This window comes from Rutidosis leptorrhynchoides, chromosome 3 (genome assembly GCF_046630445.1).
Source record: "Rutidosis leptorrhynchoides isolate AG116_Rl617_1_P2 chromosome 3, CSIRO_AGI_Rlap_v1, whole genome shotgun sequence".
Classification (NCBI taxonomy): domain Eukaryota; kingdom Viridiplantae; phylum Streptophyta; class Magnoliopsida; order Asterales; family Asteraceae; genus Rutidosis; species Rutidosis leptorrhynchoides.
The window spans coordinates 314,258,959-314,275,014 of record NC_092335.1 but is presented as its reverse complement, the minus strand read 5'-3'; positions in this window follow the sequence as shown (position 1 = coordinate 314,275,014).

Sequence of the window (16,056 nt, the reverse complement as noted above, 5' to 3'; positions counted from 1 at the left end):
ATATATATATATATATATATATATATATATATATATATATATATATATATATATATATATATATATATATATATCATTTGTTTATTTAATCAGTATTTTAATAATTCAATATAATATTTGAATGGATAGCATTAATGATAATACTAATATTAATAATAATGACAATAGTATTAATAATTCTATTGATGATATTATTAACGATAGTTTTTATAATATATCTCATAATAATGATAATAACAGCAGTTTTTAATAAAATGGATAATTTAATAGTAATGGTAATGAAAATAATAATTTTGATAATAATACTTATTTCTAATCCTAAATGGTAATAATAATACTTATAATAATATTTGTAGTAAAAATAATAATAATCTTAATGTTAATACTAATGTCTTTAATAATAAATATAGTTATGATAAATAATAAGAAAAATGATACTTTTAATAATAATGATAGAAAAATGATAAATTAAATAATACCTTGAATAATATTAATAATAATAATAATAATGATAACTTTACTTAAATGATAATTTTTAATATTTTTAGTAATAAGAATAATAATAACATAACAATATTAGTAATAATAATAAATATAATGTCTAATATAATAATACTTTTACTAATAATGATATTAATAATGATTTTACTAATAATAATAATTCTAATAGTAATATTAGTGATAATATCTAATTTGGATCATGACTTAATTATAGTTTTACCCATTTTCATATTTGTATTTGTAATTCATAATTTATATGTATATATAATTATAATCCTTACAATAACTCTTATCATAATACTAACAATAATAATACTAAATAATAATACTTAATACACCAATAATAATACAATTAATAATAATCTTAATAATAACAATAATAAAATTAATAGGAATAATAATAATGACACTAAACAATAATAAAATTTGATAATGAGAGTTATACCCTCCTAAACGTCATCGAGCATAATCGTCATTCATCATCACCATCGTCCATTATCATCATGATCTTCATTATCGTCATCATCATACTCAAATCATAATCATACAATAATAAAATAAAATAAAATTAATAAAAGGTATGATAAATAATAATAATAATCATAATAATAATAATAATGATAAAAGGTATACCATTATCATTATCATTTTCATATTTCATTATCATCATTAACACATACACTACGGCATCATCATCATCATCATATCTCGGCATCATCATCATCATCTCTTCGACATCATCATCATCATCATCATAACTCGGTATCATCACCATCATCATAATTCGACATCATCACCATCATCATAATCATCACTGTTCATCGTCTCCTCCATCCGTCATCATCATTATCTCATCTTTATAATCAATCTCCCTCATCATATCAATATCCTCACCTCAACACCATCGTTATAATCTATGTATCATCATCATCGTTATCACAAAACAGTAGCAGCAATAAAAGAGCAGCACAGTAGCAGCAGGTGGGTCTGGGTGGTGGTTTACGATGGCTGAAATAGAAGCAAAAGCAGTATGCAGTAGCAGTAGCCTGTGGTGGTTTAATGGTATTCTTCGATTGAAACAGAAACAGAAAACAAGAACTAGCAGCTGCAGTTTTACGGTAGTTTTGGTGGTGGAGGTTGACGACGGTTTTCAAATAGAAACAGGATAGTTTTCGTGCAGCTGGTGGTTTTAATGGCGGTTTAAGGTTTGTATGATCGTTGATGATTTTTCGAAGTAGAGAGGGAAAGAGATATAGAGAGAGAGGGAGGTGAAGATGGTGGCAGTTATAGTAGGGTTCCGGTGGTGATGGAAGGTAGAAGGTGACATGGTGGCAGGCGGTGGTCGACGGTGGTGGCAACTCTCTCTTCTCCCTCTCTTACGGTATACATATACATATATTACATATATATAGATATATAATATGTATTATATATAATATATAATATTAATAATAATAATAATAATAAAAAAAACATAAAGCATTAGAAGTGGAATGATTAATTTACTACACAGTATCACTGCCGACAGTTGATCGAGGATAGGTGTATTGTGTCTATTGCTAAATAGTTACGAAATAAAAAGTGTCCCTAAAAAATCCCAAATTTTTAGATTAAATATATTTAATTATATCACTCATTATCTGATTGAAACCTGATTAAAAATGTTCGATAAATATTTATTTTCTGTTCCAATTAATATATACGGAGTACAAATATTTAAACTTAAAAGGGTAAAAATATTTTTATCAAACCTAAAATCTTTGTAATCAATTTACAGTTCAATTTTTATTTTCAATCTTTTTAAACACGTATTAGAACTATATGAATGCTGACGAAATGTCAACCGAGTTGTACTGACATTTATTATTTAAGCTCGAAATCATTCATATTCCCTTTCTATATATAGACAATTTTCAAATAGCAAAGTTAAATACAAAAACAATTATATTATATATTTTTAAACAAATAGAATTTATATATCTTTATATATATACAAGTAATATTTATTTACATATTTATACATATATCTATATATTTATAGTTTCCATTAATCGCATTTTACTTTATTATTTTACAATATAAATCCTAATAATCATACTATATAATATGTTAAATTATGTTTCAAATTATAAATACTTATTTAAATATAAATATATGTTATCTATTTACAAATAATTGTTCGTGAATCGTCGAGAATAGTCTAAAGTCAAACGAATATATAAAACAGTTCGAAATATTTGTGACTCAATATTACAGACTTTGCTTATCGTGTCAAAACTATATAAAGATTAAGTTTAAATTTGGTCGAAAATTCCCGGGTCATCACAGTACCTACCCGTTAAAGAAATTTCGTCCCGAAATTTGAGTGAGGTGGTCATGGCTAATAATAAAATTGTTTTCATGATGAATATGAGTTGATAAATAGAGTTTTATCATCATTGAGTTTTGTGGATAAATCAATTTGATTATTCGAAGAGTACGAATGAAGCTATTCACAGAAGAATGAAATGAGAAGCAAAGATTTGTTTTTAACTTTTGACTTAATCAAGTTTGAATTCCGGAATTCATGGGATTTAAAAGAAAATTTTGAAGATCTATAAGGTCTGATTCTTCGGGATTTATGGAAATTAAGATCTCTTTAATTAAATACGGTGATCTGTCCCGATTACTACGTCTGATATTTCCTTTATAAATTTACCTTTTCCGTTCCATTTGTTTCCACCACTTCTATACTCAATTCCCAAATTCAAAAGATTTATGAAAATGCTTAACCCTATTCTGATCCTTGTTCTTATTCTAACTATCGCAATGATCGTTCTTCTTTTCCAACTTCTACCTGAAGAATCTATTTATTTCTATTATGCTCTAGGGATTATTATATTTATAATCCTCCCGTGTCTTTATATTGCTATACATACTAATATCCACGGTTTGTAATTTTTGGGTTGTTGTCGAGTTTTATGTCTTTCCTTTTATTTCAATGTCCCTGCTCCTGTCTCCTATAATCATTGTCATCCACAGTTAATGCACTCTCTTATTTGCTGCTATTTATACCCCTTTTCTATTTCGGAGCTTCATGCTTTTGTTTACTTTTCGCAAGTAGTGGTCCAGAATTCATAGGTATGGAGTTTCGAATTATCATAATATACAAGGTAGAAAGGAAATGTAGTAGTACGATTTGTTTTGTCAAATTACCTAAATCACTGAGAATAGAACTATCAAGAATATATTTTCTTGATATGTTCAGAAGTTAAGCATAATGAAAGAGTTATGTAACATGGCATATGATGACATTATAATCTGTGAATCATCGCGTCCCATTAGAAACTCAGCATGACTTATTGTAATATAATCGCGTTGATCAAGTGTCATTATATTATACTAACTCATGCATCAGTTCCCAACATTACTTCAATAACATTCATATTTTAAGCTTGAAAGTTTACAAAATATAGAAACTAACAGTTTCTATATGATGTAACACTAATAGCACAAAGAGATTAATGATTTTAGATAAGAATAGTTTTAAAAAAATATCTCCAGAAATATGGAGGATATTTATAATGAAAGCTACGATAATATCTCAGAATATTTAAGATCAGAGGATGATAGAAACTATTGTCTGCAAGGGTTTAGAGTAAGGAGCATATTATTCACTAAAGATCTTAGCAGGCATTGAATTATTTGGATTCTTTGAAGTCTAACTTATTTTTTGTGATTTGTCCACGGCTTTCTTCATAGTTTCGCATAATCTACTTTTCGGTACTAAATTTTCTATTGAATGTTTCCAATATAATAATACACAGGAAGCACGAAGAGGTATATAATTTTGGACGAGAATATTTATGAAAAATATCCTCAGAAATATTGAAGATATTGATGATGATATTTTTGAATTTCAAAGTTCGATGATTGATGGAGCAAGATTTTAACATGACTTCGGAGCAAGATATTCTCTAAAGATTTCACCGGATCCAGAATTACCTGAATCCTTTGAATATAGGGTTTGGTCCTTGTATTTGTCCTTAGTCTCCTTCATGGTTAACTCTATTCGTTTTCCAGTTCCAACATTTCTGAGCTTTTCCAACATATTATTCTTTATTATCAAACTTCCGATGACTAAGGTCATTTACGGTTGCCTACAGTTTCTGCTGCTTCATTCAGCTTTTTCAACATTCAGAGTATTAATTCGTAAACTGGGTGCCTTTTCAAAATTTCAGAATGAAAGATCATTATTCTAAGAGATAAATTTTTATACATATAACTGTTGATGTAGATATGCTGTGAGTTTTCAAAGTACTGATTGCCGATTCCTCTACATTTACTGCTACCATATCTGAATCATTGGTTATCGATCCGAGGTGATTTTAAGAGAATTGTGTTTTTAGATGATTAAACGCTGACGGTAATATGGTGGGATATAAAAGGTTCCTCGGTAACAATAAAAGAGCATACATATAAATCAAGGTGATAATAAGGTTGTTTTTAAACGAAAAGTCGAAGTTGATTTGCTGAAGCTGTGACAAAATTTGCTACTTTGAAAAGGAATCGCAAAGTTATTTTTGCTAATAAATGCCAAAGGATCTGACGCGGCTATGTGTTAAACATTTACTCAGTTGCCGAGAGTTTCTCAGGTGCATAACTATATGCATAAATCTTTCCTTCCGTAGATGAAGTGCGATTGATTCATCCTATCGATTGAGGTGTTTTCAAGAATCATGAAAGGTTTGAACGCAGATTGTAATCATCAAGATACAAACGAGGTTTAAGATGAAATCAAGTGGCAAACTTGAAGAATTATTTAGTTTCATATGTTATAATCAATATTTTAATTCATTTTAATTATCCAATGTCATTAGTCCACAGTCGATAGTCCACATTTAACAGTCTAATAATTCATATATAATTTAATATATAATATTCGAATTAATTAATACGTATCGTGACCCGTATACGTCTCAGACTCGATCACAACTCAAAGTATATATATTATTTGAGAATCAACCTCAACCCTGTATAGAGAACTCGATCATTACTGCATATAGAGTGTCTATGGTGATTCCAAATAATATATATAGATGCGTCGATATGATATGTCAAAACCTTGTATACGTGTCCCGATATTTAAAGTGCGTAAAATAAATACAGGAATTAAATGACGATAAATAAAAATGCGTAAAGTAAATAACAGAAATTAAATAACGATAATTAAAATTACGATAATTAAATTGCGATAAAATAAATTGCGATAAATAAATTGCGATAATTAAAATGTAATAAGGAATTAACAATTAGCTAGGAACAGTTGGCTAGGATTTTGTCAGCGTGGATTCTTAATAAAATTTCTCATAGTTAATTTGTTTGTTTCTAATAACTTTTATTTTTGTCCAATGTTTTCTTCATTATGCCACTTGTTGGATTCTGATAGATCAAAATTCAAGTATGAAATTGAATGAAAATGGTTATTCTGTGGTGAACGGATACATATATCGGTGGATGTAAGCATAATAGTAAATGACTGTTGAATCAGATTGGAAGATTGTACAGTATAACATGTTAATATGAAAGCTAAATATTTCCTCGGGTATTACCTACTCGTTAAAATATTTTCACCATTAACGGTTTGTACAAAAGAATTTTTAATTACAATCTTTATGAAAACATATATACATATATATTTTCTTCAGATATAATTATGGATTTAATGAGTCAAAATGATATTAAACTCATTTAATTTATTGTTATAACTAGAATACATAATCTCTAAAACATTAGAGATTACATAATTACCATTTAGAATGATGTAGAACGATACGTAGAACGAAGATTATACTCGAAGTACAGAATGAGATGTTGAGGTATGGATTGTTGATGGTACTGTTGATGTCGGTGATGTTGCTGAAGCTGGTAAGTTTGCACCATATTTTCCAAAACTATTACTCGAGCACGAAGTTCGCTGACTTCTTGTATTACTCCTGGATGATTTTGTCGGTCAAAACGAGCAGATGAATAAGGTTTAGAATTGTGGATAGAATATAATCGTGTCAAGCTACTCTGGAAATGAGGCTGAAAATGGTGTTTTGGATAGGTTCGTCGATAAGTGCTTCGGGTTCTTCACCAAGAGGTGAATTCGGTTGGTGGAAGGGATCGCCTTCTTCGCGTCTCCATTGATTAAGCAGACTACGAACCTATCAGATGAATTGAGGATGGATGATTGGTTGATTCATTCGAGTGACACTGCTTTCGGAGCTTAGGTGAATATCCATGTCGGGATATTTGTCGGAATAACTATCGGAATAACTATCGGAATAGCTATCGGAATCCGAGGAATTCGAACTAGTTGAGGGATTCATCTCGTACGATCAGATGAAGGATTTTTGATTAGAAATAGATTATAGGATGTAGATTAGTACCCTGCAATACATAATGTACATATGCCTATATAATACTAAAATCCCATAAGTTACGGAGGAATCTACGAAAGCTGTCAGGCAAAAGTAACAACAAAAGATATGCTAAGATATGAATTTATCTATACACTGTCTATGCAATAGCGGCAGTAAGACGTGTCTAGACTTTAAGGATGATAAGCAAATAATTTTCGACACTAATGATAAGCAAAACTTTTGACATGCAGACACGGTCGAAGTCCAGACTCACTAATGTATCTTAATGACTTATCAGTTATACACACTAATGCAGACCTGGTTCGCTAAGACCACCGCTCTGATACCAACTGTGAAGACCCATTCTAATCCATCCGGACGAAGTCCATATCGATTATAAACGATTCACAACAGTTGATTACATCGCGAGGTACTTGACCTCTATATGATACATTTTACAAACATTGCATTCGTTTTTGAAGATACAATCTTTCATTACATCAACAGTTGACGGCATGCATACCATTTCATAATATATCTAACTATAATTGACTTAATAATAATTCTGTTGAACTTGACGACTCGAATGCAACATCTTTTGAAATATGACATGAATGACTCCAAGTAATATCCATAAAATGAGCAAATGCACATCGGAAGATTTCTTTCGTACCTGAGAATAAACATGCTTTCAAGTGTCAACCAAAAGGTTGGTGAGTTCATTAGTTTAACATAAATAATCATTTCCATCATTTTAATAGACCACAAGATTTTCATTTCTCATAAATAAACGTCCCATGCATAGAGACAAAAATATCATTCATATGGTGAACACCTGGTAACCGACATTCACAATATGCATATAAGAATATCCCCATCATTCCGAGATCCTCCTTCGGACATGATATTAATTTCGAAGTACTAAAGCATTCGGTACTTTGGATGGGGCTTGCTGGGCCCGATCGATCTATCTTTAGAGTTCGCGTCAATTAGGGTGTCTGTTCCCTAATTCTTAGATTACCAGACTTAATAAAAAGGGCATATTCGATTTCGATAATTCAACCATAGAATGTAGTTTCATGTACTTGTGTCTATTTTGTAAATCATTTATAAAAGTAGCGCATGTATTCTCAGCCCAAAAATATAAAGGGTAAAAAGGCAAATGAAACTCACCTAATGTATTTTGTAGTAAAAATACATATAACGACATTGAACAACTAAACAATGCAGGGTTGGCCTTGGATTCACGAACCTATATCATTTGTATATATATTAAAACGTATATTCGTAATCAGAAAAATTTAAATATTATTATTAGTGAAATCGTTTTTATATCAATAACTTATTTTCATTTTATAAAGTAAAAATATTAATTTATGTTATGTTATATATATAATTAGTATATATATATATATATATATATATATATATATATATATATATATATATATATATATATATATATATATATATATATATATATATATATATATATATATATATATCATTTGTTTATTTAATCAGTATTTTAATAATTCAATATAATATTCGAATGGATAGAATTAATGATAATACTAATATTAATAATAATGATAATAGTATTAATAATTCTATTGATGATATTATTAACGATAGTTTTTATAATATATCTCATAATAATGATAATAACAGTAGTTTTTAATAAAATGGATAATTTAATAGTAATGGTAATGAAAATAATAATTTTGATAATAATACTTATTTCTAATCCTAAATGGTAATAATAATACTTATAATAATATTTGTAGTAAAAATAATAATAATCTTAATGTTAATACTAATGTCTTTAATAATAAATATAGTTGTGATAAATAATAAGAAAAATGATACTTTTAATAATAATGATAGAAAAATGATAAATTAAATAATACCTTGAATAATATTAATAATAATAATAATAATAATAATAATAATAACTTTACTTAAATGATAATTTTAAATATTTTTAGTAATAAGAATAATAATAACATAACAATATTAGTAATAATAATAAATATAATGTCTAATATAATAATACTTTTACAAATAATGATATTAATAATGATTTTACTAATAATAATAATTCTAATAGTAATATTAGTGATAATATCTAATTTGGATCATGACTTAATTATAGTTTTACCCATTTTCATATTTGTATTTATAATTCATAATTTATATGTATATATAATTATAATCCTTACAATAACTCTTATCATAATACTAACAATAATAATACTAAATAATAATACTTAATACACCAATAATAATACAATTAATAATAATCTTAATAATAACAATAATAAAATTAATAGGAATAATAATAATAACACTAAACAATAATAAAATTTGATAATGAGAGTTATACCCTCCTAAACGTCATCGAGCATAATCGTCATTCATCATCACCATCGTCCATTATCATCATGATCTTCATTATCGTCATCATCATACTCAAATCATAATCATAAAATAATAAAATAAAAAAAATTAATAAAAGGTATGATAAATAATAATAATAATCATAATAATAATAATGATAAAAGGTATATCATTATCATTATCATTTTCATATTTCATTATCATCATTAACACATACACCACGACATCATCATCATCATCATCATATCTCGGCATCATCATCATCATCTCTTCGGCACCATCATCATCATCATCATAACTCGGTATCATCACCATCATCATAATTCGACATCATCACCATCATCATAATCATCACTGTTCATCGTCTCCTCCATCCGTCATCATCATTTTCTCATCTTTATTATCAATCTCCCTCATCATATCAATATCCTCACCTCAACACCATCGTTATAATCTATGTATCATCATCATCGTTATCATAAAACAGTAGCAGCAATAAAAGAGCAGCACAGTAGCAGTAGGTGGGTCTGGGTGGTGGTTTACGAAGGCTGAAACAGAAGCAAAAGAAGTATGCAGTAGCAGTAGCCTGTGGTGGTTTAATGGTATTCTTCGATTGAAACAGAAACAGAAAACAGGAACTAGCAGCTGCAGTTTTATGGCGGTTTTGGTGGTGGAGGTTGACGACGGTTTTCAAACAGAAACAGGATAGTTTTCGTGCAGCTGGTGGTTTTAATGGTGGTTTAAGGTTTGTATGATCGTTGATGATTTTTCGAAGTAGAGAGGGAAAGAGATATAGAGAGAGAGGGAGGTGAAGATGGTGGCGGTTATAGTAGGGTTCCGGTGGTGATGGAAGGTAGAAGGTGACATGGTGGTAGGCGATGGTCGACGGTGGTGGCAACTCTCTCTTCTCCCTCTCTTACGGTATACATATACATATATTACATATATATAGATATATAATATGTATTATATATAATATATAATATTAATAATAATAATAAAAAAAAACATAAAGCATTACAAGTGGAATGATTAATTTACTACACAGTATCACTACCGACAGTTGATCGAGGATAGGTGTATTGTGTCCATTGCTAAACAGTTACGAAATAAAAAGTGTCCCTAAAAAATCCCAAATTTTTAGATTAAATATATTTAATTATATCACTCATTATCTGATTGAAACCTGATTAAAAATGTTCGATAAATATTTATTTTCTGTTCCAATTAATATATACGGAGTACAAATATTTAAACTTAAAAGGGTAAAAATATTTTTATCAAACCTAAAATCTTCGTAATCAATTTACAGTTCAATTTTTATTTTCAATCTTTTTAAACACGTATTAGAACTATATGAACGCTGACGAAATGTCAACCGAGTTGTACTGACATTTATTATTTAAGCTCAAAATCATTCATATTCCCTTTCTATATATAGACAGTTTTCAAATAGCAAAGTTAAATACAAAAACAATTATATTATATATTTTTAAACAAATAGAATTTATATATCTTTATATATATACAAGTAATATTTATTTACATATTTATACATATATCTATATATTTATAGTTTCCATTAATCGCATTTTACTTTATTTATTTTACAATATAAATCCTAATAATCATACTATATAATATGTTAAATTATGTTTCAAATTATAAATACCTATTTAAATATAAATATATGTTATCTATTTACAAATAATTGTTCGTGAATCGTCAAGAATAGTCTAAAGTCAAACGAATATATAAAACAGTTCGAAATATTTGTGACTCAATATTACAGACTTTGCTTATCGTGTCAAAACTATATAAAGATTAAGTTTAAATTTGGTCGAAAATTCCCGGGTCATCACACAATCTCCTCTACGCGATTATACTACTTGTTTCTCGATTAGGGTATAAACCCTAACCCTAGAATTTTTAATTTTTCATTACTTTTCTGTTTTTGATGTTTATTTTAATAGTATGATGATTACTCGTTATTGTAATGATGATTGTATGCGTAGAATTGCTCAAATACATATGTTTTCGGTTTGATTTGATTGGGACAACACTTTTTCGTTTATTTTTTATATTGTAACTGATATAAAAGTGAAAATAAAGTATTTAGATGACTTCCTCTTATCAAGACATTAATTTTAGACTCCGGATTCATGTCGTTTCGATTCCCGGAGCCCTAGATATGATCAAAATGGTATTTTGTTAAGATTGAAATGTGAAATTGATATGAACCAGGTTTGGTCCAACTTTGTGACCACTTTTAGAGTCTTTAGGGTGTGTTAGTGTGTTAGGATTGAAGGTGGGATGAACATTCATGTTCGGGTCATCTAAATCCGAGCCACGAATCACCCATTATGACTAAAACACGTTTTTGAATGAATTGAAGTTCCAAGTGGTGTAATGGCTGATCATCATGACTTGTGGACTGTTCTTGGTGTGTTCTTGAGTGCACCAATGTTTCGGGTGATTTGATTAGGCGGAGATATATATAAGGCTCGCAGAAAACTGACACCCGGGGCTCAAGATATGACCCGAAGAACTTTTGATTATGATATAAATAATGATTTTCATTATTATTAAATTACTTATGATATAAAAAGTAATTATTACAATTTAAGACTTATGATATATATTTATTATATCATTTAATTATTACTTATGATTTAATTAATATTTTAATTAAACTTATGATTAATAATACTTTTATTATTAATGGAAAATACTTATGATAAGTATTAAACTTATATTATAAGATTATTATTGTAAGACTTATAATAAGGATTAATTAATTATTTAATTATTATAAGGCTTAGTTATTATTTAATTATAATTTAATTATTAAATACTTATGATTTAATGATTATAATTAGAAACTTATGATATGATTAATAATTCATTATTAATTAATAATACTTATGATATGATTTAAAATTTATTATTAATTAATAATACTTATATTATGACTAATATTTAATTAATTAATTAAATACTTATGTTATATTAATTATATCATTTAAACTTATATTAACTTTAATAATTCATTTTAATTTAATTAAACTTATGTTATGACATGATTATACATATTTAACTTTAATAAACATTATAACTTACATTATTATTATAACTTACACTTTTAAAATTAACGTTGACTATGTTTGACCAAGGTTGACTTTTAAGTTAACTTTCGGTTGACTTTGACTTTCAGTTGACTTTTGTTGACTTTCTAATTAAGGAAACTTTCCTAACTTTTAAACTTTCCTAAAATAGAAACTTTCCAAAAATGGAAACCTGCTAAAAATAGAAACTTTCTAAAAATAGAAAGTGTGTGTCCGTACGCTGTTCCGATCAAACCGATGCATGCTGAGTATTGTTCTATGTCTACTTGCAACATGTACAATAGCTATCATACTAAAACTTGACATAAGTTAGTTATTTATATCGACCTGCTTTATTTATAGGTCGGCGTTGTGATCATTCCTGATCACTGTACTCATTTGCTGTTCGCTTATTTGTGTTGGTTACTTCGTTACAATTAAGGTGAGTTATAGTCCCGTTTTTACATACTTTTCAAAGTATATTTTTGGGATGAGATTACATGCATTTTATTTCACGTTTAGACACAAGTGACAATTAAATTTAAATTATTCATTGTGAGTTGGACAAAAATATTCCCTAGTCCCGTAACTGTAATCACTGGTTTCTACTGGTGAACGTGAATCCTACGGATAGATCTATCGGGTTTGACAACCCCATTTCGAGCTAGTCGCGCTAGCAATTTATAATCGGAATGTTTAGTACTTCGTATTTTGTTGTAGATACACTGTCCGGTGTATATCATTTATTATGTTTGGCAAGAGTAAATAAAGGGTTAAGTGGTTACCAGGTGGCTCATTGATAATGGAATAATGTTTAATATTTTCTAACATTTTTTAATCTTGTGGTCTAAAGTTTATTCAATTATTTAAACCTATAATTCACTCAACCTTTGTGTTGACAGTTTACTCTCATGTTTTCACAGGTACTTGAGTTTATGTGATGCTTCCGCTGTGTTTAGAAGAGTCTGCATACATTTGGGCAGCTTTTATGAAACAATTATGAAACTTAAGCTTGCATTCTGTTTTTGGATAATTTAAATTTGTGGGTTTGTTGGCAATGTTTTGTGTCAACTTTGATTAATTAATATGTTGGGTTTTTTTAAACTACATATTTTTGGTATGCTTTCCTTTTTGGGAAACTTTTGAAATAAAAGAATGCAATGTCATTTGTTAGATTCATTTAAGTTCGATCAAACTGTAGGACCAAGTGACGGAGCCGTTAAGTGTTTTGACAGGGCCATCACATCTTCAGTAAGCTGGATGCATGAAATGCATCATGAATGTTACCAAACTCATCTAAAACATTGAGCGCTTATGCTGTAATACAAAGCTGACCGATAGAATGAAAAACATGGTGATCACAACCATGCGATTTGATGTCTGGATAGTGTTAGCCACGGATTTTTACTAACCCCTTAATTTCAGAAGGAGACCATAGGCATAAAGAACCTAATACTTAAGAATCGTTTCATTTGAATAAATGAATTGAAATTTTAGCTGCGAGTGACTAATCAGACTTACATGCAATGCAAGCCATACTTATTTATAGTGTCTTCAGGACGGTCTGAACGAACAATGGAAGATATCACTCAGTTTAACACACTGCATGCGAACTTATCCTTGGATGAAATGTAGGCACAGTTCCATAATGTAACTATATGCTTTCAGTTACGTGCTGAAGTTAGGGTTAACATCGACTAGAACAACATATAGTTGCAACCAACGAAGGAAGAAATATATAGAGTACCCACATCAGTGTTATAGATGTTTTAAGCAGTCCCTTCCAAGAGGATAACAAGATTCATAGATTTTTAAAGTAATTTACATTACATTTCTGAAAGAATATCGCACGAAAGGTGTGATCTTTGAACGAGAGTGAACTCTTCGTACAACGAGCGAGTTGATCTGAATTTATCCTTATACTTAAGGGGATGCGTGGATGAGAAGATACGTGAACCCTTGGTCATAAAGAATGGTTTACTCCAAGTGAAAAGAATCTCAAAAATGATTTCTTGTACCTCAACATACTGATTCGTAGAGATGATGTTTACGAGGGTGTTGCGATTAGCCGTGAAATATGGAGAGTAGAAACCCACCTAGTGCCCTTCCTACAATAGGGTGACCACTGAGTGTACCTCAAAAAACTAATTTATCGGCCTGCGTTTTTGCCATATCTAACCTTAAAAGGAACATTTTATGAGCGCAAAGACTTCCTAACAATTTTATAAAACTACCATCCAAAGTGGTTCAAAAGTTTTTAGCAAAGATCTTTATGGTAAGCTTCATCCCTAAATGGAGGACGAGAAGAAGTGTGATCCATACTTGGTGTAGACTAATATGAAAACCTTTAATAAAATCAACCAAGGAAGTTTTGAAAAATCTTTAAACATTTGATGTGACAACATAAACAGAACGAAGTTCTTAGTAAATTTAGAAGTATGTACAACGTGTACCATTTTGCACAAAACTATTTGACTTAAGTTAAACAACTCAATAAATGAGCGATTTTTAAATAATTTGAAGGTACAACTTAGTATGTACTGGCGAAAATAAGTAAAGGTAAATTTATTAACTTAATTATATACATACATATATGATTTTATAAATCGCATAAGTGACAGAAATTTTTTTTATTACTTTCATTTGTCCATAAATCTCGTGAGGACCACGCAAATAAACAACGTGTAAAAATTTTGATAAACATAGTTTTTCGTATTTCAGAGGTTACGAGTTGAAAAAGATCGAGTGAAAAATCTTTGAATCATCGGGTGACATGTTACTAGGTAATGAAAATTAATGAATTAAATGTAGTTTTGATGATTATCAGGACATACGTCTTTGAGCCAAAAATGTTCACGTGCGAAGCCGTTGCTAAAAAGTAAGGTATGAAGGATAGAGCATGAGGACGAGAAGTTAATCGCTTCTTGATTTTGTAAAATGCCAAACAGGTTATGTGAAAGGACCCGTCCTAATCCATCTGGACAAAGTCACCAACAACTGGTTCCATTGCGATGATCGACTCCAAATACTGTCTTTAAAATGAGCAAATGCACAGCGGAATGTTTCTTTTATACCTGAGAATAAACATGCTTTCAAGTGTCAACCAAAAGGTTGGTGAGTTCATAAGTTTATCATAAATAATCATTTCATAATTTTAATAGACCACAAGATTTCATATTTCCATTTCTCATAAACATACGTCCCATGCATAGAGACAAAAATCATTCATATGGATTGAACACCTGGTAACCGACATTCACAATATACATATAAGAATATCCCCATCATTCCGGGATCCTCCTTCGGACATGATATAAATTTCGAAGTACTAAAGCATCCGGTACTTTGGATGGGGCTTGTTGGGCCCGATAGATCTATCTTTAGGATTCGCGTCAATTAGTGTGTCTGTTCCCTAATTCTTAAATTACCAGACTAAAAAGGGGCATATTCGGTTTATAATTCAACCATAGAATGTAGTTTTAAGTACTTGTGTCTATTTCGTCAAACATTTATAAAGCAGCGCATGTATTCTCAGTCCCAAAAATATATATTGCAAAAGCATTTAAAAAGGAAATAATGAAACTCACCTAATGTATTTTGTAGTAAAAATACATAGAACGACATTGAACAAGTATAGGGTTGGCCTCGGATTCATGAACCTATAT